The 24,109-nt window shown below is 36.5% G+C and overlaps 1 protein-coding gene across 3 annotated transcripts in view; it reads right to left on the reverse strand.

The window, feature by feature from the left end:
* The window catches only part of MGAT4C (MGAT4 family member C), a 433,108-nt gene that overhangs the window by 202,654 nt on the left and 206,345 nt on the right, over positions 1–24,109 (reverse strand). For 2 of the 3 annotated variants that reach the window (XM_080394201.1, XM_080394202.1), the window contains one exon: positions 17,055–17,134. The gene's annotated coding sequence lies outside the window, so the exon portion shown is untranslated. Of the gene's footprint in view, positions 1–17,054; positions 17,138–24,109 lie in introns of all 3 variants that reach the window. The other variant, XM_080394206.1, reaches the window with a different exon arrangement.

Consider the following 24,109-nt stretch of genomic DNA (forward strand, 5'->3'; position numbering starts at 1 on the left):
TTAGAAAAGACGAAAAAACTGTAAAACAAAATTATAAAACATTACTGTGGCACTGCATAATTGTGTAATTCACATGTGTCTTGAATGTTGAACATCCTTCAGGTCTCCCCAACTCAAAGGAAGAAGAACAAGTGAAAATGAAGTATGAAAAGAATTCTGTTTGAGAAGAGTTCAAATCAACTGGGATTCTTCACCTGGAAAAAGAAATGATTGGAAGAGAATATATGATTACAATATGGAGAGCTATGAATAATGCAGAGAAGATGAAAAAGGGAAGTGTTATTCACCATTTCATGCAATACAAAACCCAAGAAAAATCAAAATAAATATTCAAGCAGATTTCTTGAATTTAATTTAAAGCAGGTTTTTTTTCCACAAAATGTGCAAATGAATTGTGAAACTTATTGGCAACATGCTGTGCCAACATAACTGCTGTTGCAGTTATTAAGTGATATCAAACACAAGCATGTAGAGACAAACTCCAGTTCAGAAGGTCCTAAGCTACAGGATGTCAGAAGCTGTGAGGTTAAACTGAGTGAAGTATTAATTTATTCTTGCAGCCGCAATTGGCCACTGTCTAACACAAGATGTTGGAATAGACGAGTCTTTTATCTTGTCCATTATCTTTGCTTTTATGAGTATTTCACAGTTTGATCCTTTCTTGAAGTAAAGAGACCATTTGACTGCTGCATTTTTTATACAGGCCTGTGTATGAGTAAAATTAATCAACTGAAACCCATTAAATTTGGATTGCTTTATCTGCAGACATGTGCAAAGGACTTTTATCTTGTTATATCTACTGTTAATTGGCTGACAATCCTAAATAGTCACCGTGTTGCAGTCTGTTGTAAAGAGTGATGAGAGTGAAAGACAAAGCACATATAAATGATAAGAAAAAAACCTTCCTTTTGACCTGAAGTTGTAATCTGAGTACAGAAAATTGGTTTTCTGTTTATTTGCAATTTAAATAGATGTGTACATTGCCATGATAAATACTGTATTCTGGTGTACATTTTAAGATCATCACTGAAACTCAGACACCACAAAACTGAACACAGATTAGTTCGGAGAAATTTAAGCTTGTAGAAGTGGCAGATTTTTATTTTTTTTTTTTTTTTTTCTCCATGGCATTTGCAGAAAAGTGACAAACTACAGCTTCACAGTTTCCTGTGATTCCATTCAAAGTATTCCTACATGCCTGAAATGTCTTTGCTTCTGTAATTGAGAAAGATAAACTAGTATTGACTTGTGTTCTCTAAGAAGAGAGAGAAGGAAAGGACCTAAAGAATTGCTATGGCATTTGTTCCATCAATGCAGAATTGTTCCCTGATGAGTATTTCAAGAATTGGACTAGCCTACCTTAAAAGACTAAGCAATAAGTTTATGAACTAATTATTATAGGGAACTCTATTTCATTCTTAAAATGAATATATTTTAGAAACATTACCCTAATGTACAATATTATTTTCTAGATTGAAATATTTCTCTTGGAGATCCCTCCTTGCATGTTCATCAGGAACATGCAAATTACTATTATAGAGGGAAACAACAGCAATGCCTTAAATTAAAATGCCATTTTAACTACATTTTAAACCACAAAACTTTCCAGTACACTTGATACTATGTCTTTATATACTTCTGAACTATTAGCCTTTTAGTATGAGTTTTAACATGCTATCTTCCTTACAATCCTCATACATAAGGGATTCTGAAACTGACTTTTATGGTAAGGTGTCATAGGATTTATGTTATTGTTATCCAGTTTGGTTGAACAGGTACTGAGTGAGGGTGGCAAAAATAAGAAAGGAAAATGAGAAGAATAAGAACATATTCAGAAAAAAAGTTCCACCTTTATTTAAATGAATTTATGTTTCTCCAATGGTGCACAAAATCCTTGATGAGGATAACATATATTATTTTTTCTGAAGCCTTAGAAAAGCAAAAAATGCTACTTGTGTTACTGTATTTATACATGTCTGATTGTTATATCTTCTCCAGAGAGAAGAACACTAGTTCTATCCTATTGTACCTTGGTTTTTCTGATGTGCCGATCTGCTAAAAGAAAGTAGGCTTTATGTAGAATTAAGCCCATCTTGTGTGGGTCTCTTTTCCTATGAACAACCTAAGACAGAAATTAATAGAAATCAAGATTTCATCCAGAATAATATAAGCAGCTAGCTCCCAAAGATCTGACCTAGGCAGGACACATCAAAAAAGCAGAATTCCTCTAGCAGCACATTAAGAGAACAATAGTCAGGGTCCTTTTATAAGATAAACAGCAGTGGTGTGTTCAGTGAACAGATCTTTCACAGCAATTCTACTAAAAAAAAAAAAAAAAAGGAGTTAAAAAATAAGGTATGGGTGGGTTTTTTTGGGAAGGAAAAAAATAAAAAGGAAAAAGTACCTAAATATATTTACTTCATTACTGTTGAAAGTCCTCAAAGAAAGTACTGTCTAAATGTTTAATAAAATTTCTTACTGAGAAAGACAATAAATAGTGTGTTTTAATTTCCTCACTGTAGAAAAGGCAATAGCTCTGTATTTACGCATTTTTATATATTAGTCACAAGCCAGGCAATCAACATACACTTATTTTTACTATGAACTAGCTGTTTACTGGGTCACCAGAAGGCCAAATATATATATATATATATATGTATGTTATTGTTAGAGTCAGGCAAAGAATTGTGAGGTATTCCAGTGAGAAGAGGGGATATTACAGACATTGGAAAAAACAAAGTGTACCTGATGGAAAGAACAGAGAAATTGAAATGTGTGCCCATTGCTAGTTATTGCAGTGGGGGAGTGTATCACATGCACACTTAGGAAACCATTTGATTAATTGTGCTGAGCTGAGCATAAAATGCCATGTTCTGTTTATTTTCTTCTTCTCAGAAATCAATCAAAGGAATAATGGTATGTGTAACTCATCTATAGTTGATAATAAAAAGAGCTTCTGTAGGAAGAATGTTATTCTGATAGATATAATTACAATGAGTAAAACCAAAATGAAGAAATTGTCAAAGGGCATTGAACATTAAAATATATATATAAAACACTGTATCCTGAACACACAGAACATTCAGTCTATAATAAATTTTAAGAACTATTCACAGTATGCTAGTTATAAATCAAAGACCTAGCCCAACACATGCATATTAAAGTTGTAACGGTGCAAGAGCAGGGCACAAAATACTCATGGAACAAAACCACAAAGAACAGATTTTCAATATACACAAGGTAAGACGTATATCCAGCATGACCAAAAATAGGAGCTTAGTTCCACTCAAAAACCTCCCTACATTTTATAAAGCTGTTACACACAGGAAAACAGATGTATGGAGAAATGTACAGAAAGAATATGAAATATTTCTGGAGTTTATGTGTATGACAAAAGTAATGAAATTAACTTCTTAAACCCCGTGGGAACTGGACATGAGAAAAAAAAAAATTAAGTGGTAGCAAAAGACTTTGCGAAATGAAACTTTAACTTACACCTAAAATCCTACACTGACAAAGAAATGACAATGTAAAGAGAAAATTCTCAATTCATGGGCAGAGCATGACTGCTGCACACTGGGGCTCCAGTACAGAAAGGACATAAGCTTGTCTATTAATAAGACAAAAATATGCTCAAAAGGAGAAGAAATTATTTTCTCTTGATTCTGCATATCAAAATATCAGCAGCATATATGTAGTTTGCAATGTCAAAAGAACTGAAAAAGCCATGACATCCTAACAAATATCCTTGACAAATCACTAGCTTTCACACCACCCAGAGTTCTATGTGTGATATTAAAGCTACAAAGACATATCAGCAACTTCTGTAAATTATCACAGATACTTTAAATTCATGGACTGAGTTCATTAAGAATGAGCAATGGAAACAGAGAGCTGCTAGAAAAAGGGGAGGCTTAGTAAACTCCTAGAACATTTAGGTCATGTACATAACTTGTAGTTGTATACCCCATGAGCAGTTCTAACAAAAATAATATCCTTATCATTTTTAACACTTTAAAAAAAAAAAAAACAACTCATATTTTTAGACATTTGCATCCATTATCAATAACTACTTTTAAATAATAATCTCTTAGGGAAATTTTTTTAACAAGACCCAAAATAATTAGGACCACAATCCTAAATCAACTTTTCAGGAAATTATCATATATATATATATATATATATATATATATATATCATATAAAAACTAATGGAAATGACCAATTACAAAATTCATTCTAATAGGTTTCTTCCTATTCAGTGGCCTCTGTTGAGAGGTGGATAAGCATGCCTCATTAGTTCAGCTTCTGTTCAACGTCAGAGGAAACAGAGTACATAGCTTTACGTAAGATTGAGAGTTACACCTTTTATAAATAATTTCTATAGGTATTTCTGAATTCCATGTTCATGTCTTTCAACAGACCCTTGACAAAAACACCAAGATGTTTTTAAAATATTTTAATCTAGGTTTGTTTGTAAAACAATAATAATAATAATAATCTTAACACTAGCCTAAATATCCAAATAAGGAATTTAATACATCATGGATTGTAGATCTTGTCACTGAAAATATCAACCTAGGATGCTACCACTACCTCCACTTTATTTATTTAAGAAATATATATATTTACAATCCCTGTTTATAAGATGATCTTGTTTATTAGAAGTGCTCTCAAAGATATATCACCTCTATATAAAAAGTAAAATATCTGGCATAAATTTTTCTTAGACAGAACTAGGAGGAAGAGTTATGTTAGGAATGAAGTAGATAGAGTTCTAGACTAATACAAGAAATTCCCTGCGCCATCATCATGAACAACGTTTTACCCTAAAGTTACACAGTAATTTGACAGTTGCCAGGGAAATGAATGTGTGTTCAAAGTGGTAAAAACTTACACTGATCATGATTCAATAAAGTGTACAAAAAGTTGTTTTGATATTGATAAACCTTAATTTAGCTATTTTCTAACTTTTCCCAAATTATACATGAGTTCTGCTAAGTGTAGATGATTCTTCCAATGGAAACCATACTTTTTGATAGCCTCCCTAGACTGTATGATGAAACCAAAGGTTTTGACATTCAGCAAGATCTAGACAGGTTAGAGAGCTGGGTGGAGAGGAACCTAATGAATTTCAATAAAGGCAAGTCTGAGGTCCTGCACCTAGAGAGGAATAACCCCAGCCAGGAGCTGACCTGCCAGAAGGCAGCTCTGTGGAGAAGGACCTGGGAGTTCTGGTGGACACCAAGCTGACCACGAGCCAGCAGTGTGCCTTCGTGGCCAAGGAGGCCAACGGGATCTGGGGTGCATTAGGAGGAGTGTGGCCAGCAGGTTGAGGGAGGTCATCCTTCCCCTCTGCTTTGCTCTGGTGAGGCCAGATCTGAAGTGCTGTGTCCAGTTCTGGGCTCTCCGGTTCAAAAGAGACGGAACTACTGGAAAGGGCCCAGCAGAGGGCTACCAAGATGACGATGGGACTGGAGAATCTCCCTTATGAGGAAAGGATGAGAGAGCTGGGCCTGTTTAGCCTGGAGAAGACTGAGAAGGGATCTTATCAATGCCTACAAATATCTTAAGGGTGAGTATCAGGAGGATGTGGTCAGGCTTTTTTCAGTGGTGCCCAGCAACAGGACAAGGGACAACGGGCACAAACTGCACCACAGGAAGTTCCTTCTGAATATGAGGAAGAACTTCTTTACTTTGAGGGTTTCAGAGCACTAGAACAGGCTGCCCAGAGACATTGTGGAATCTTCTCTGGAGACATTGAAAACCTGCCTGGATGCAATCCTGTGCAACCTGCTGTAGGTGAACCTGCTTTAGCAGGGGCTGGACTAGACAATCTCCAGAGATCCCTTCCAATCCTGACTGTGCTGTGATTCTCTGATTTGCAATTCAAATAGAAAAAAAAAAAAAAAGAGAAACTTTCTAAATACAAGGAAAAGTGGAAGTTATTTTTTTCAACTCTTGTGTAAGAAAGGCATCAGTTTTAGGAATCTAGATGTGCTGTGTAGCCAAACAGAGATGATTACTCAGAGCAGGCACCTAACCTAATCCTGAAGAATTCAGAACCATCTTCTGAAGGAGTCCTATCTCTTTCTAAGTACTCTGTGTGAAGCATAGGCAGCATAACTGGGAAAGTAACAAAAAGGCATCTAGTCGAGCTTCTCATGGAGGACTGAAGGAATATTCTTGTGGAAAAAAAAGCAAAAGCAGAAGGTAAAGCTTGCTAATAATTTGTATTTTTTTTTAATAAGACAGTAATGTTGTCAACAGTCAGAGATTTTCACGTTGATTTCCCAATCAATATTATCAGAGATATCTTCCTGCTGTGTCATAGAATTTGTGGCCAGACTGAGGAGGATGACTTAATTCCTGATTAGGTTAAGAAACATTCAGTAAAGCAGAAAACTAAATCTTGGTGTCTAACAATGTAGAAGGGAACTTTCCCAAATGACACTTGTTCTGAATCAGGAAAAGTTTTTCAGCTCACTTAACACAGGAAAAAATTGTAAATGGATCTCCTCAAAAGCAGAAGCAATACACTGAAGTGCATTTACAGTGAAGTGTTGTTGCACTTGGTTTCTTCCATGCATTCAAGCAGATGCAAAACTGAAGTAATAAGAAACCATAAAAATTAAGCATTAAAATCTGATAATCTATAGTTATTCATAGCATGAAGTTAAACATGACTGAATATTACTCTAACTTTAGAGAATCAGGGAATCACAGCATAGTTGAGGTGGGAAAGAACCTCTGGAATCATCTGGAGCATCCAGAGGAGGGTGACCAAGCTGGTGAAACATCTTGAGGCAAGACTTACTGGGAACAGCTTAGGTCAGGGGTCCTCAAACTATGGCCCGTGGGCCGGATACGCCCCCCCCCCCCCCCCCCGGGTCCTCAATCTGGCCCCCGGTATTTACAGAACCCCCCTGCCGCCCCCCCCCCCCCCCCCCCCCCCCCCCATCCGCTGGGGGTTGTGGGGGGAACCAAGCAGCCGCAGATGACTGCCTGCCACTGCATCCGTGCTGGCCCCCTGGTTAAAAAGTTTGAGGATGCCTGACTTAGGTCATTTGGTTTGTTCAGCTTGGAGATGAGAAGGCTGAGGGATGACCTCATCACAGTCTATGACTTCCTCAAGAGGGGTAGTGGATGGGGAGATGCTGATCTCAGCTCTCTAATGACCAGCCATACAACACAAGGAAATGGAATTAAGCTGTGTCAGGAGAAGCTCAGATTGGACATTAAGAAAAAGTTCTTCACAGAGAGGGTGGCTGGTCACTGGAACAGGTTCCTCAGGGAAGTGGTCATGGCACCAAGCCTGTCAGAGTTAAAGAAGTGTCTGGACAATGCTCTTAGTCCTATGATTAAGTTTTATGTAGACTTGTGAGGAGCAGGGAGTTCGATTCGATGATCCTTACAAGTTCCTCCCAATTTGAGGTATACTATGATTCTATGATCTGGCCCAACTCCACTGCTCAAGCCACATGGATCCAGGTGCCTGGGATCATGTCCACATGGCTTTTGAATACCTCAAGGGATCCACAACCTTTCTAGGCAATCTGTGCCAGTGCTCCATCACCCTCACAGTAAAGAAGTGTTTCCTGTTCAGATGGAACCTCCTGTGTTTCAGTTTGTGCCCAGTGCCTCTGCTCCTGTCACTGTGCACCACTGAAAAGAGGAAGCCTCCATCCTCTTCACACTCTCCCATCAGCTATATATATTCACTGATAAGATCCCCCAAGCCTTCTCTTCTCCAGACTAAACAGTCCCAGTTCTCCCAGCCTTTCCTCATAGGAAAGATGCTCCAGTCCCCTACTCATCATGGTGCCCCTTTGTTGGACTCTCTCCAGTATCTCTGTCTCTTTCATTCTGTGGAGTCCAAAACTGGATACAGTGCTCCAGATGTGGCTTCACCAGTGCTTGCTGAATAGATGGGAAGGGTCCCCTCTCTCAGCTTGCTGGCAATGCTTTGCCTAATGCAGCCAATGATATCATTCACCTTCTTTGCAGCGAGGGCATATTGCTGGCTCGTGTTCAACCTGGTGTCCACTAGTACCCCTAGGTCCTTTTCTGCCAAGCTGCTTTCCAGCTGGGTGGTCGCCAGCATATATTGGTGCATGTGTTGTTCCTCCTGTGGTGCAGGACATTGACCTTCCCCTAGCTGGACTTCATGAGCTTAAAATTTAAACATCCTTTCTCTGCATGTGAATATGTAGATTTAAATAGCAGAAAACCCAAACATTTTCAAACGCTGCCTAAAGAATGATGTCAAGAGGTGAAATATTAAGTCAGAAGGATTTATCGCTGTGTTTCAAGTGGTAAGAAGGACTGGTAGCATGAGTACTCAATGTTAATAAAATGAATAGTAGACCAGATTATCAATCCTTGTGGAGAAGCACAGTTCTGTGCTTAGAGAACACTATAACTGAAAGACAGTTACAGAAGCCAAAGAGACATGTAGAAGATTACAACTAGAAATTAGTTTAGATCTCTTTGATTGTCATTACTAGTAAAAATGACACTAATAGACAGATGTGTGGTTAAATAGCAGGGCGATATTTAGTTTAATAGGCCTAAATAAAAACCATAACCATGAATAAAATGAGGACCAGAGAGTATGTATAGTGTCTCAGCAAAATTCTGATGACTTGAGGGCAGCAAAACTTATGATGATATTAATCAAACTGACCTGCTGAAAACATTTTTGACCTTACACTTACAAATTAGCCAATTACTCTGTCATTTTGTTGGGTTTATGTGATAAGATTTTGGTAGTAGGTGGGGTGCAGGGGTGGCCTCTGTGAGAAAAGACCAGGGGCTGCCCCCATATCAGACAGCACCTGTTCCAGCTGACTTGAAAAAGTATTCACCACTGGCCAAAGCTGATCCAATCAGTGATGCTGGTGGTGCCTCTGAGATATTACATTTAAAAAAGGGTGAAAACACTGCAGAAACTGTGAGAGAGAGGAGTGAGAAAAACATGAGAAACAACCCTGCAGACACAAGGTCAGGGAAGCAGCAGAGTGGGAAAGTGTTGAGGTGCCAGAACAGGGAGTCCCTTGCAACCTGTGGAGAAGACCATGGTGAAGCAGGTTGCCTCCCTGCAGCCTGCGGAGGACCATGGTGGAGCAGATATATACACTGTATGTAGCCTGTGGACAACCCCATGCCATAACAGGTGGATATGGCCTGAAGGAAGCTGCAGCTTGTGGAAAGCCCAGGCAACAGCAGGCCCCTGGCAGGGGCTGCAGCTCATGGGGTATCCACACTGGAGAAGTCTGGTCCTGAAGGACTATATACTGTGGAAACAACCGATGCTGGAGCAGTTCATAAAGAACTGCACCCAATGGGAAGGACTCAGAGAAGATGATGTCGAATCTAAACATATATGCAGTTTCTAAAGCAAAAAAAATCTTATATTCTGGACCAAGTTCAAAGTAAAAACACAAACATATTTTTTGGATGTATCTACAGCTATTCAATTCAATTGAAGAAAGAGATCTCAGCTCATATTCCACCAGCACTGCCAGTTACTAAGTATGTCCAAAGGATGATTATGTGGAGACAGAAGGAAAAGGAACTTCAACTAACTTCCATTTCTCCTTTCTTTTTTTTTTTTTTTTTTTAAGTTGTAGTATGAATGTAATATTTATGGTTAAATCCAGACACCACGGGATTAAAAGCAAATTTCCCACAGACTTCCACAGAACTTAATCATTCCACTTACTTTATATTATGACTAGCAAATCTACTTCAAGAATCACTGAAAAAGAATAAACAACGCTGCTTCTCCTGTGAAATACTAAAAGATCTTTTTCAAAGTGTTCAGTGATTTATGAGGGAATTGATGATATCTGGCTTCTTCCAGAGAGCAATTCATCGGGAAAAAAACCCCACAAAACTAACCCCAAATTCCACCATTATTGCTTATGTTGAGGCTACTCAAAATATCATCCTTAAAAAGAAACCAGTAAGACTATGTATCTTGCTTATGAACCTGCATTCTATAATACGACTTCAGGCAGGAAGATGTTGTGGCTGTGTTGTCAAGAAATACAAATGAATTTTCATTTAGAAATGGCATTACTGCAGACAGCCTCACAAAGTCATATTTACATCCAGAAAGCAGGACTGATGTCTTGAAAATGAGTGCCCAATAGGAGTTGCACACTACCTAAGTGTAACAACACTTATTCATATGTCATGTGAGTGACATTGCCCAAAAAAATTTGGTCTCCTGTTTTTCTTATTTAGTCATAATGATTTCATTCAAACTGTTCAAACACTTGAGAAGGAGTTTAAGCCATCTAAACCAGAAGATGTTATTTAACATACAGTTTTTCACACCCGGCTGATTCGTGTTTCCTGTTTATTAAGAAAAATAAGAATTTATAAAGAGATAAGACTTTCCAGTGTCTGTAAGCTAATTTAAAAATATCACCATCTCTTAAAATATTTGATATACCAATGAAGTAAGCTCAAAGATAGCATATTATAACCAGACTTTTCAAAGATTTATTACTTTGTCTTTTTTCCACTCCTCAGACATGGACAGTGGAATGTAACAGGGGGATTAAAACAGAAAGTCAATAGATCCACAGTTATTTGCTCCAAACATCACAACCATGGAAGCTCATTGATGAGAAATTAATTTGCATGTAGACACGCTTTTCAAGTACTTCTGGCACTGAAAAGCCACTCGCGCTGTTCTGATTCCAGACTACTTTCATATGATTTCTGGGGCTGGCATCACATCTGTAAAGTTTAGTTTTATCAAAGGATGTGGTTTAACAAATCTTGTTCATGTTCAGAAATATCTCATTTTCCATCTTCCCTTCTAATAAGAATATGAAAATGCCCTCCAGTATAGATATAAGACAGTAGTGGATCCCTGCTCTTATTTAACACTGCACTCCTTGGGACAGTTAAATTTCAGTTTGGTTTAATACACTTTTACTGCAGTTTTAATTCTGTTCATCTGGACTCTGAGATATAACCAGTGTCTCCGACAAGAGATGGATTTTTTTAAAAAAACTTAGGAGCTTTCTAAAAGATTTGTGGGGTTCAGTTTGCACAGAGCAGCAATAAAATGAAGTTCTTTTTACAGTGGCTCATAGTTAAATGACTCAGTAATTTACAAATATGTTACACAATAATTACACATACAACGATTCAGCATATTTTTACAATTTAAACTTCAAACTAATAGAAAGAAATGTTAATTACAATGCAATAGAAAATAAATGTTAGCTTAGAGACATTCACAGACTAAGTAGTCACTAAATGATGTATTTTGGAAACAACTGCATGGCTGTAAGTCATGCAAAAGATAGTACTGAAATGAGATTTATGCACGTTATTAAACATAATTTTGGCATTCACAGTAGCCTGTGAAGACTTAGATACTTTTTTTCTAGATCTAAATTCTGTGCTAAGAATCAGGAAGTGTAACTTTGGTCCTTTATTTTTGTTACCTGCCTTCAACACATCTGTAGCCTGTCAGCTAGTGACGTGCGTTGCACTGTGCTATTAGCATTAATATCTATAGTAGTTAATAATTAATGATTTCAGGCACATGCATTTTCTGAAGTTTTCACCTTTAAGCCCAGACTCTCCAATGTTCTGCCAAGTTTCAGGAAGTTCCCCCAAAAAAATGGCCTATGAAATCCAGCTTTTACCTATTGGAGTCATGATTTATACACACCTGACAATGCAATATACTAACAGTGGTGTCCTGGTTTTGACTGGGAAAGAGTTAATTTTCTTATTAATAGCTAGTGCAGTGTTGTGGTTTGGCTTTGGTGTGAGAACAATGGCGATAGCACACTGATGGTTTTGGTTGTTGCTAGGTAATTTTTATACCAAGTCAAGGACTTTTCAGTTTCTCAGATCTTGACAGGAGAGGGCTGGAGGGGCACAAGAAATTGGGAGGGGACACAACCAGGACAGCTGACCTGAACTAGCCAAATAGGTATTTGATACCATGGGATGTCATGCTCTGTATATAAAATTGGGGTGGCGTGGGGTGGGGTGGGGGGTTGGCAGGGGCAGGAAGATCTTTATCTGGGCGTTGGTCAGTGGGTGGTGAGCAGCTGTATTGTGCATCACTTGTTTTCTTTCCTCCCTTTGGACTTAATTCCTCTCCCCTTCTCTCTCCTTTTCATTGTAACTATCATTATTATTATGATTATTACTCTTTCATTTTAATTTTATTTCAACTATTAAATTCTTATTTATGTTCTTATCTCAGCCCTCAAGTTTTACATTCCTTTCTGATTGTCCTCCTGATCCCCCTGGGTGAGGGGGGAGTGAGCAAGTGGCTGCGTGTCACTTAATTACAAGCCAGGGTTTAATCACAACTGGGTACATGCAGAATCCTTCAGAGAATTCTTAAATTGACATATAGTTTGCACAACATATTTTTGTCTATACAAATCCTGATTTTCAGATCAAAGGGAAAGGAAATTATTTTTTTTTAAGCTGCTTTTATTTTCATGCCAAAACCCTGGTCTCCAAGGCCTTGTATTAAGCTGAACTAGTCAATTTGTAATTAAATCTTATAGGATACAGCAGTGATACTCGTTACAGAAAAGACATTTTATGGTCAGCAATCTTATTTGCAACTAACAGGATGATACAAAAGCTACAGTTCACAGAAGCTTTATCTCTGTTACTTTATGCTGCAATAATGCCGCACAAACCAATTAGCCAGTACAATAGAGTCACTGTCTATTTAAAGAAAAAACGGATCTGACAAAATGTCTGCCTTTCTCATATTTATTATGTCCTGTATTACTGGAACAGCAGTTTCACATTTGAAGAGTTGGTCTTGTAGGGCACTAAGCAATAAATCTCATCAAGCACTTAGCCTATATGTAATTAATATAGGATGTTATAACTTCTATTCCACAAATAAGATTTTTCTTACAGTTGCAAATATTGGCTACAGTTCCAGAAAAGCCAGAACTGAATAAAAACTATTAAAATTAAGGAAAAAACCTAACAACCAGTGCTGCATAGCAGCTTCGGTTAATGCATCCATTAAGGTGAACAGGATGAGAGACTGCAATGTTTCTGATAGACTCCTGAATTAAGTCAGCAATGCACTGACCATAACATGAAGGTTTTTCACATCCATGAGTACTGGCAAGCATGGGCTTTTTTTGTGTCTTTTTGTTTGACATAAAATTGATTCAGGAATATCACAGAAAAAGGAGAGGAAATGGAGAAGAATAAGGTTGAAGGGCTATTGAAAGATTTGAAGGGGGATAAATTTACTAGCTTAGATTAAGCACAAAGTTCTGATTTCCAGAAAACCTCTTTCATCAGATACTTGTGGATTTCCAGGTAACTAAGACCTATATAAAGACTTACAGAGGAGTGATGAATGTTTGTAAAACAGACCTAATATTTAAGCCAGTGAGTAAGGATTCTCTGAAAGCCACAGATTCTGGCAAGTTCTACTAAAAGTTCTACTAAAATAAAATTATAATATTCAATCGCAAGTGAATTTCACAAGATTGTGAATTTCACAAGATTATGAATTTGAAAGACCAAATATAAATATTGCAGGAAATATTTATATGGCAAATCTTTGTCCTGTGACTACATGACTGTTCTAGGAAGATGCAAAGATCTTCATATTGTTGCATCACGGTAAGTAGCCTCAGTATGTGGAAATATGAATGGAAAAAAATGTTTCATCACAGATCCTGACTACTAGTTCCTCTCTTTCTAGTCAGTATAGAGGACAGAATCAGTCTAAATCTGTAAATAAACCTTTTTTACATATTCAGATTACTTCTCATTTCTCTTTTCATGACAAGAGATTTACTTTATGCTTCTATCAAAGTATCAACATATTTACATGACAGCTTCTAATTGGATACTACTATGATAGAGCAGTGATACTTTTTTCCCTTTTCATATATTCAATACCATTTTAATGGTCAACCATTTCAGTTTCACATTTAAGCAAAACAGTACTTTATATATATTGAGAAAAGGTGGCCAGATATATTAAAGAAGTTTTGCAGCAGGATACATATGGGCTTGTTACCAGAGGCCAACAAGACAAGAGGTCTTCAGAAATGAAAAACTTAAAGCTTGTTTTTAAACATGGAATTATGGAGGAACAGTTCTACTTCATTCATCAGGAGGAGGTTTTTGCCTTGACCTCTTTCACTCCTTTAAAGAAAAAGGAAAATATCAGTCCTGAAGAAATAATAAAAAAATGGAAATATTGCTGTGGAATTACGAGACAGCCCATCTTCTTTCTGATAGCTTATGGACCACAAGAAGAAAATAGAAATCAATCAGGGAAGTGTGAATTTCTATAACTAGGACTCAAGACTCTAATATCCTAGACTGATGTTCTAAGAGCCAAGAAAATCATGCACATTTTTGTTCCTTAAGTAATAATACAGTTAAAGGTAAACCTTCTTTGTCCTGTGCCTAGTTTTCTTTTTCTTTCCATGCATTACCTAGAAATGAACACAGCTGGGATAACTAACAATATTAAAAAAAATATTGAATTAATACAGAAACATTGAAAGAACATCTATGGTACTCAGGTGACACTTCCCAGGTTAGAAATGCACATAAATATGTTAGCTAAAAATATTTTTATTTAAAGAGGAACAATATTGTATGAATTACTGGGTACAGATTTTTCAGTATTCAGTAAGCTTAACATCTTTAGCATACATCTTCAAAAATCAACTCAAGCAGAATATTTTATATTTCTAAAGGAGGAAAAATGCTGGGTTTTCACGCGATGCCATTTTCCTGTTCAGTATTTGAAACTCATGGTTCCCTTGCCATGGTGTTTAACTAGACATGTTTAGTTATGTGTTCTTGAAAAAGAAGAATAGTTAATTTTAAGAATTTAAGAACTATTATGTCTCTTGTAAGTGCTTTTAAATGTATGTACTGTATTTGTCACCAAAGCTTGTTATATATACACACAAGGTTGAAGTTCATTGTTTAATTTACAGATCAGAAAGTGTGGAGGATTTTTCATTGAAATACTGTGAATTCTACATATTTGATCTAATCAGCTGTTTTTCATAAAGCCTTAGTAAGTACTGATATCATAAAAATATCATTTAGCAGTGAAAGTGGTGAGAAAGGAGAGACGAATAATTCTTAATCCATGCAGTATAAAGTTTTCCATTTGGTCTACAATAAACTGTTCTTGTAAAAAGGAAAGAAACTAATTACATTTGGTTTATGCTTCATCCAAAGTTTAGAACACTCACTGCTCAACTGAAAATAATGAATTGGTTTCTGGACATATTTTGCAGACATAAAGATTGTGAATAAAAGATTTTAATATACCGTAAATGTTGCTTTTATGTTATAGTTTACATGTCCTTTATTACATTAATTTAATATCACAGGTTGGGAAATGGTAACAGAATGTACCAAAATATCTTTCTAATACCCACATTAGGAGAAAGAAATTAGGCTACAACAAAAATATATTTTGAATTAATGTGCCCCTTATTTATTGTAAACATGCTGATAGACTTCTAGAGAAAAATGCATTATTTTAAAATTGCAAGATGATTTACTTTCAGGATCAGGAATTCAGGAAGATTTCAGACCAGTCTTAGACTTTAAGAAACCTCTAAAAAAATAAGCCTGAGATTTATCTCTCTTGTACAACAGCACTCTTTGCTGAACCCCAAAAAAGTATGTAGTGACAAAACAAAAAAAAAATAATCTACCATTAATATATAGTTATTACAACAAAAAACTTTAATAACAGAAATTGAAACACTCATTATGAATTTGACACAACAATCAGTGGCCATTCATTTGGTCTTACAGAAGCTACACATACACTCTTCACAGAATGATAGTTATCTACATTACACTAAATAACAATCAGCTTTTCCAGAAAAAGAGAAAAAAATAATTTCTCTAATTAGCTGGAGATTTCAGCTGCAAAGATCTTGATAAAAACAGCCTGTATGAATCAAGCATGTTCCATCCAGTAGCATGGTTCTGATGACCCCTGAATGTGACCTGCTCCCAGTGGAAAGCAATTAAATGCTCTACTGCACATAGAACAGTATATATGAATACAGAAACTCCAGATAAATTACTGACAGGTACATCTGAATAGGACTGCTTCTTAGCCACTTGTCTGTAGCCAGGCAATCTTGTTTCACCTCAGTTTAAAAGATAAAGACACATAGCAGGCTGCCTCTGCAAGTTCTCATTAGGCAAACAGCCTCGATTGTCCATTAGTGGAAAAGTCTCCCTATTATTTAAGGAGATGTGACAGCAATGGAGATGAAGTGAAAACTATCTGATGACACGAAATTCATCAGCGTATTGCAAAGCTTTTTACCTTCTGCAACTTTCACCAGCCTCTTTCTCTTTCCACTTTTTTATCTGACAGTTCAAATGCCCCAGGGTCGTAGCCATGACAAAGGTCAAGAATATAACAGCAGGGCTATAAAATGAGGCTGTTTCAGGGGGAGAAGCTGCCAAACACAGAGTTTACTGAGCACTAGACAATGAGATGAGAGCCCACATCTCAGCAAATTTATCTTAGTAGCTGCCACTGCTTTTGGAAAAGCATTAAGAATCTTGAGAAAGATTTAGAAATTTTACATACTCTCTGAAACTTAATAAAACTAAGAGGTATTAAAATATCTGTTATAATATAAATATTAGAAACTTCTATTTATGTTGGGAACCGTTGTAAATATGAATAATTAATAAGCAGTCTGCTTTTAAAAATCAACCATGTCAACCACAAAGTATTAATTACAAATATTCATAAAATAATATATCTCTTATATCAAGCTCAGTGCATATACAAATGTATGCTTTACTAAACACTAAATCATCTCAGTACGATGCTCAACTAAAAATAAACAGAAAATGCACTGTCTTCCTGCTTCCATTAATAAAGACAGAGTTTGCAATGCTACAAGTATCAAGATGAAAGCCATGAGTTTTACTTATATTAATTTAATAATGTAAATTTTATGGCTTTAATTTTTCACAATCAGTGGTAGCAATAAGGTGAAGTTGATTTACCTTTCACAGTGTCTAGTAGTACTCTTATCAGATCAAAGAACAGGTTGGGTGTCTGATTAGAAAATCCACCATGCAAATTCCTGCTAAAACAAAGAAGACAAAGACAAGATCTTAGCTTCCTATTCTGTGAAAATGTTAATCTTTAAACATAGACATATTTGTTATATGCAAGGAATAAAATAATTTAAAAAATGTGAGGTAGCTTCTACATATTCATCCATTCAGATATGACTTGGCTACTGTTATGATGCAAACTGTATAAAAATGTATTTTAAAGCAAATCACCCATTAAACATTGTTAGGCTCAAACACCAATGGTTTTACACAGAAATATAGTTGTATCAGCATTTTGCATTCTCCAAATTATATATTAAAATATATGATTTAAATGATGACAGTTGGGGTGGATGCACCTTGGAAGGATAAACAGCTTTTATTTTTAAACTATTTGTATATTACTAATTTTTCTATCTAGTCCTTACATATAGAGATACCAACACAATATGTTGCTGGATAAGATAGATAACATCACACTTAGAGACCTGGGATTTTTTTTTTTCTGGTTTTCATTTTTAGGTTTCATACATGTATTTAACACTGAGTTTGATGTTTACAGTGGGAAGCTTGGATGAAAAATGATGTATGTTCTGTTTTGCACATATATATGTGTTTTTCTGTATTGTTATGACTGGTATTTAAGGACAACATCTAAGGAAGTATAGGCCATCATTCTACCTTTATTTATTCCACATTAAGAACATAATAATAATAGCAAATGCATAATTATTTCTTTGAAAATTTTAAATATTGTCTTAACTCTTTGAGGCAAAATAGCTATTTTTGCAGAGAGAAACTGGATTCATTTATCTCAAAATTAATTAGCATACATTAATTTGTACTGTATTATCTGCCACACTGTTTATAATTTGTTACCTTAATTTTATATGTATATACTTCAACTTCTAGAAAATCTAAATGGAAATTTTAGAAAAGCTGAAAAGGAAAAGAGATAATTTAACCAGGGCAACCATTACTGTTAAGGACTGCTGAAATAATGCTTATCAACAAATTACGTGCGTTAGACTCCACAATCACTGATAGCACTATGCAGATTGATTAGGCCTATCTAGTTGTAAAACTCTTTTTGCAAATGCACGTTGCTTTCAGTGCCTTTATCTCATTGTAATATATTAAGGGAACTTTTTTTCTTCTTTTGTTTTTATGTGGAACTGATCCTTCTCTTTTTCCTGTCATCATTAACATCGCTCTGTATGGTATACTGCTTCCTCATCTGTAGCATATGCACACGCAGCCTTTGCAAGTACTATTACATGCTTTGGAGATGTCTGATGCTAATGTCTTTGGACCTCACTATGTGCTAATATAGATTAAGCTAATATGCCCTACTTGCTCTTAAATACAACCAGTAGAGAATAAACAGCATGCAATATCACTGCCAGAGAACTTTACTTACAAAGATTTGAACATTTCCGCGTAAATCTTGGGTTACCAGAAGATAAGAAAACAGTGGATGAGACACCTTTTTGAGTAAAGTGTCAGTAAAATGGGAACAAACCCAGTGAAGAACTGAGAAGCCATCAAGGTTTGTACTTGGAAAAAAAATGTGGTGGAAAGGAACAAGCAGCAGCAAGGAAAGCTGCCGTGGGACCTGGTCCCATCATCACGCTCAATGGAGTTGAGAAGGAAAAAGAAGCAAACGATCTATACAAAGAAAACAGTGAGACTGACATACTGAACAATTTTCAGAAAAAAAAGGAAATACAGTAAAGATATTTAGAGAAACCAAAACGGTTTTAAAGTCAGTCTTGGTAAGCGTTATCTAAAGTGGTACAGGGTGAAAAAAGAGTGTTGTATAATCATCTAAGATTGCTCTAAAAACTATGTGTAGAATATCCAGATCTAACCAGATATAAATATAAAAGACAGAACATATTAAATAAAAAGGATTAATATCTCTAGGATAATTATAAAAATTTGTATTAATAAAAACCAAGGAAGAAGTTCCATTTTGTGTCAAAGAAGATTTCACACACAGAATTTCTTAAAACATTTGACAGCAAGTTGAGAAATCATAAAAATACAAAAAAATCCTACAACCCAGAAAAAAATAAAACAAAATCATACAAAATATAAACTACTCATATTGGCCATATGAACTCCAATATAAAATTAGTTAAAACATTTTAAGTGTGCTTATAAATATTTTAATATTAACTATTTTTTTTTTTAATTTGCAGACAACTTGACCCTTTTCAAGTTTAGTACTATTATTTAGGTTATTTGTGGCTCAACATAGATCAATTAATGTCTTTGAATAAGTGATGCACAGCTTTACCTAATACTCCATGACAAACATTTTCCTACGCTGCAGCACACAGAATAGAGATATGCAACAGTGTCTATTGGCTGAAAAATCAACTTTTCAGTTAACTGCTTCAAGAATGCGCAATTGATTTATACCAAAACTCTCCACTTCACTATAGACCTTGATAGAGAAAGATGAAATTAATGCTTAGAAACATGAACTAGAACTTTCTAATTAAATTCAGTGTGCTTATGACATATACAGTTCAGAGTGAAGAAAACCCTTATTAGAAAGAATTCTTAGCAGCAGTGTCATTGCTGCATGGTTGTTGCAGCAAACTACGTTCTCTCCATTCCAGTGTCTATGAAAGGAGGGTCCTCAGCTCCTCTCACTCTCAAGGTTATCCCCAAATAACAGTAAAAAATTAGTTATTGCTAAAGGCCATAACAAAAACATAATACACTCAACCAGCCTTTAAAAAATAATTACATGTTGATAATAGGAATGTGAGTCACTCTTACCCATTATCACTGCCTCCTGTGAGACAGTTTTTCTTGTGACCAGAAGCCACATCTATACCTGGCCCATACAGCTCCAGCTACTTGCCACAGCAGAAGTACTCAGCTGTTTCAGTGCATACCATAGCCTAACATTGAACAATTAGGCATAGTGCTTTAAGAAAGACGTCTTTAGAAGAATGGAGGTGCCAAGCCGAAGCACATTTTAGCATTTGTATGTATATCACCAGCTCAGCAAAAATACTCAGATTGTGTATTGTAGGCACTACTCAGAGAACCATGCTACAGTTACCTAAATTATATCCAATATAGTCTTATGGTCCAATACTTACCTTATGGGTTGACCCTGGATGGCTGCCAGATGACCCACCTAGGTGCTTTCTCACTCTCCTTCCTCAGCAGGACAGGGGGAGAAAGTAGGATGGAAAAGCTCATGGGACAAAGTAAATATAGGGAGCTCATTCATCCATTACCATCACAGGCAAAACAGACTCACCTTGGGGAAAATTAATTTGATACATTGCCTATTAAAATAGAGTATTGTGGTGAGAAAGAAAGGCAAAACCTAAAATACCTTGTCCCTACATTCCCCTTTTTCCCAGGCTCAATGTCACTCCATCATTCCCAACTGCTCTACTCACCCCATACCCCCAAGCAGTGCAGAGGGAAGGGGAATGGGGGATCAGTCCACAACAACTCCTCTCTGCCGCTCCTTGCACTTTTTCTGTGCTCTGGCATGGGGTCCTCCATGGAATGCTGCATGGATATCTGCTCCACCATGGCTCTCCCCCACAGGCTATACTGGGGAATCTCAACTCCAGTGCCTGGGCCATCTTCTCCCACTCCTTCTCTCACCTTGATATTCACAGGGCTGTTTCTCACACCTTTTTTCATAACCCCACTCTGTGTGACACTTTGCCCTTCCTTAAGTGTGTTTCCCCAGAGCTTCCACGCCCACAGCTGGAGCCAGCGGGAACCAGGGGCAGCCCCAGCCACACCTCAGGGTGGCCCTGCGGGTCCCTGCAGCCCCCTGACACTGCCAGGCACCTGCACCCAGTGCAACTTACAACAAGGCCTGTCCAGTCATGTAAACCTGCTCTTAAAATATTGTCTTTTTTTGTTCAACTCATATCACCAAATACAGATCTAACACAGAAGAAAACTATTAATTGAATTGGAAATTAAGATCAGATTTAAGAAATTTGCATTGTTGTGCTGCATAAGGTAAGTGGTTTTCCATCTCTGTCTAAATAACTTTAATGTCTCAAAAAATTTGGACCCTTTGCTTGTCCCCTTGCTGCATAAATAACTTTTGTCTACTTTTATAATTTCTCTCCCACTTTATACACCAAACTTCCTGCTGTTCCTTGACATGTTTTCTGATTTCATATATTTGAGGAAATTAAATAGCAGTATGCAGGATATAAGTGGATAATAACAAACACTAAATGACCTCAGACATCAGTAACAGGTAGCATGCCTCTGATGTGAGGCTGCCAGGAGTATCTTGTTTTCAATTAATTCCGAAGTAGGGAAACATTTTCAAACAAAAATGCTGAAGTCACTGTAAAGATAGTTCTTGTTTCAGAAGCAGCTCTTCCACATTAAAGTCAAAATTTCACTGAATTTGCATGGAATTATCCCTCTGTATCATCTACAACTCCACATGCAACCCACTTTTCATATTGACAAACTGGTTTCTACCAGCTTCAGTTCATTGTTCATGGTTACCTCCAGCATAAATGGAGAACTGGATTCTTCACACCTTGAAGACAACCTTTTTGTGGTATCTTACATTAGCGCTACAGTTAATTATCCTTTTCAATATATTCACTCAAATAAAAAGCATAACAAACAAAATGCCTGAAAACTTCATCACCAGTCCCAGCAAAGGGGAAACATACAAAAATCTGTAAAACTCTAAAGCTGAAATGTACTTCTTAATTTCCTACTTGAGCACTACACCATAGAGAAGCAATTCCAATTTGTATAGCAGTCTCATTGTAAGGAAAGAAAGTGTTTCTTTTATTAAAAAAAAGTATTGTCAGTAGTATTTACAATATTATGCTTTTGTGATTAATACTGAGGGCGTGACTAATGGTAATACGTACAAGAGAAAATGATTAATTCAAATTTAAAGTTCAGTTGGAGAACATTATTTAGATCAAAGTTAAGACCTAATGAATAAATCATTAAAGTGCCAGAAAATAAGATATAGTGAGGTAATTCTTCAGGTTATAAAAAGTGATTTAAGCATGTCTAATGATAAGATAGGTCTGAGTCTTATGGACAAACATACTGGAAGCCTATGACAACAAACTAAACTTAAGCTTTACGATGATTTTTTTCAGTGTCTCAGGGACAAAATACAACCACAAAAATTTGTGCATATGTCTATGTTAAGAAACTTTACTGTGTCCTCCATCTTTAATACAAGATACCCTTATGAGTATCTTGTAAAATCTTGAAAGATCTAAAAGAGATGAGAAGAAGATGTGGCAGGTGTGAAGCAGCATAACTAGATTCCTCATTCACATGAAGTAAATTATTTTCATATAAGTCTGAAACATCTCAATTTCAAGATTAAAAAAATAGATGAGACAATTCCAAGAAATCAGACCAAGAAGCAACAAATTAGTTAACTACATAATCTTTACTGTCTCAGGCAATTTATACTGTTGTTAATGAGAAAGATACATTCAGATAAAGCTGTACGGTCAGCCATTGTCACATCACTTTTTTTAGTCTTCCACGTGTGAATATAAGATTGGAAGGAATGACTGAAGAATAACATTTCTCACACAAAAAAGCAGATGAAATATAAGCCTTCCTTTCCTGATTTCATTGTTCAGATTCGAAAGACACAGAACAGAACAATGGGGCTGTTCATTTTTGCTAAAATCACGGTTCAAAGATAGATCAGCGTAATCAGTTTAAGCCTATGACAAGAAACCTGATAGTCTTAAAAAGATGAGAGAAATTACTTCTGGCTGGAAATACCAAAGTGGGCAATTAGCCTAACAATATTTAGCACAGTTCTTTCCTTAGGCTTATCTGTAAAATAAAATATCAGATTCTTTGATGCAATGCTGTAATAACTGAATAACTTTTTTAAAAATAATTTTTTAAATTGTCTTGCCTGTTTTTAAATAATAGACATTTATTAAAAATACCAGTCTATAGCAATTCCCAGTCTCTATTGGTGAGAGTTCCCCAAAGTTCTGTTCATTTTGGTGCCCTCACACCATATGTGTGTGCCTTATGGTGCTATAGTTAGTCTGACCATCTGGACTAAATGCAGTCAGTGCCAGAATGCCACAAGGGCTAGCAGCATCCCCCAGGCTGGGAGCTAGGAGCAGTGGAGGGACTCCATGGGGGCATCAGGGCAGGTTCTGGAAGAACAGAGGCAAACTTATTTGCCTGGTCAGGAACTTGGCAGTTGCGAGGCACTGGGGCAGCCACATCCCCAGGCACTGAGTAGGTCCATAGGAAGTGTTGGGATCTGGCCTGGTGAGGGGAGCCAGTGTCTGATACAGCCCTGACATGGCTGGGCAGGGCTGTGGGGATGAAGCCAGGCTGAAGCTGGTCCATGTCATCAGCCCACAGATGGACTGATGTGAAACATTTTTTTTTCTCATGACCACAAACAAAACCACAATGAACCTTTGACTCACAATGGACTCTGAGTCTACCAAAGAGAAGTTGGCAAAGAAAGAAGCAACAAGGACAAATGAAAAAAAAAAAAAAAAAAAGGGTTCAGTAAAAAAGATAAAACAGCCAAGGAAAAGGCAAGAAGGACAGGAAATTATATAAGACAAGAAAAAAATCTCTGTGGAAGACAAAAGACAAAAGAATCATCTGTAAAACCTGAGGGCTGGTGTTTGACAGCAAATGTTAAAGACAAATTAGTTTTCTCTTCTGACATAGCATTTCAAACACAATCAAAGTTCTAAGTGGTTTGAAAACCTCCTTTTAGTATGAGCGCTTGGTAGGCACAACCCCAGTTACTACTTCGGATTCTTGTATCTACACTATAAGAAAGCATGTGGTGCTCTGCTGGAGTGGATTTTCCAGTTTACTTTCATCTGAAAGTAATCTTGCTTATATACACTTTGCAGTCAAAAATAATCATAATGAATGAGTAGAATCAGGATTTTTTTTTCAGAAGTGCATTACCACTCCAAACGAAAATGCTAATGAAGAATCATCTT

Source organism: Falco punctatus (genome assembly GCF_963210335.1).
Source record: "Falco punctatus genome assembly, chromosome: 6".
Taxonomy (NCBI): Eukaryota; Metazoa; Chordata; class Aves; order Falconiformes; family Falconidae; genus Falco; species Falco punctatus.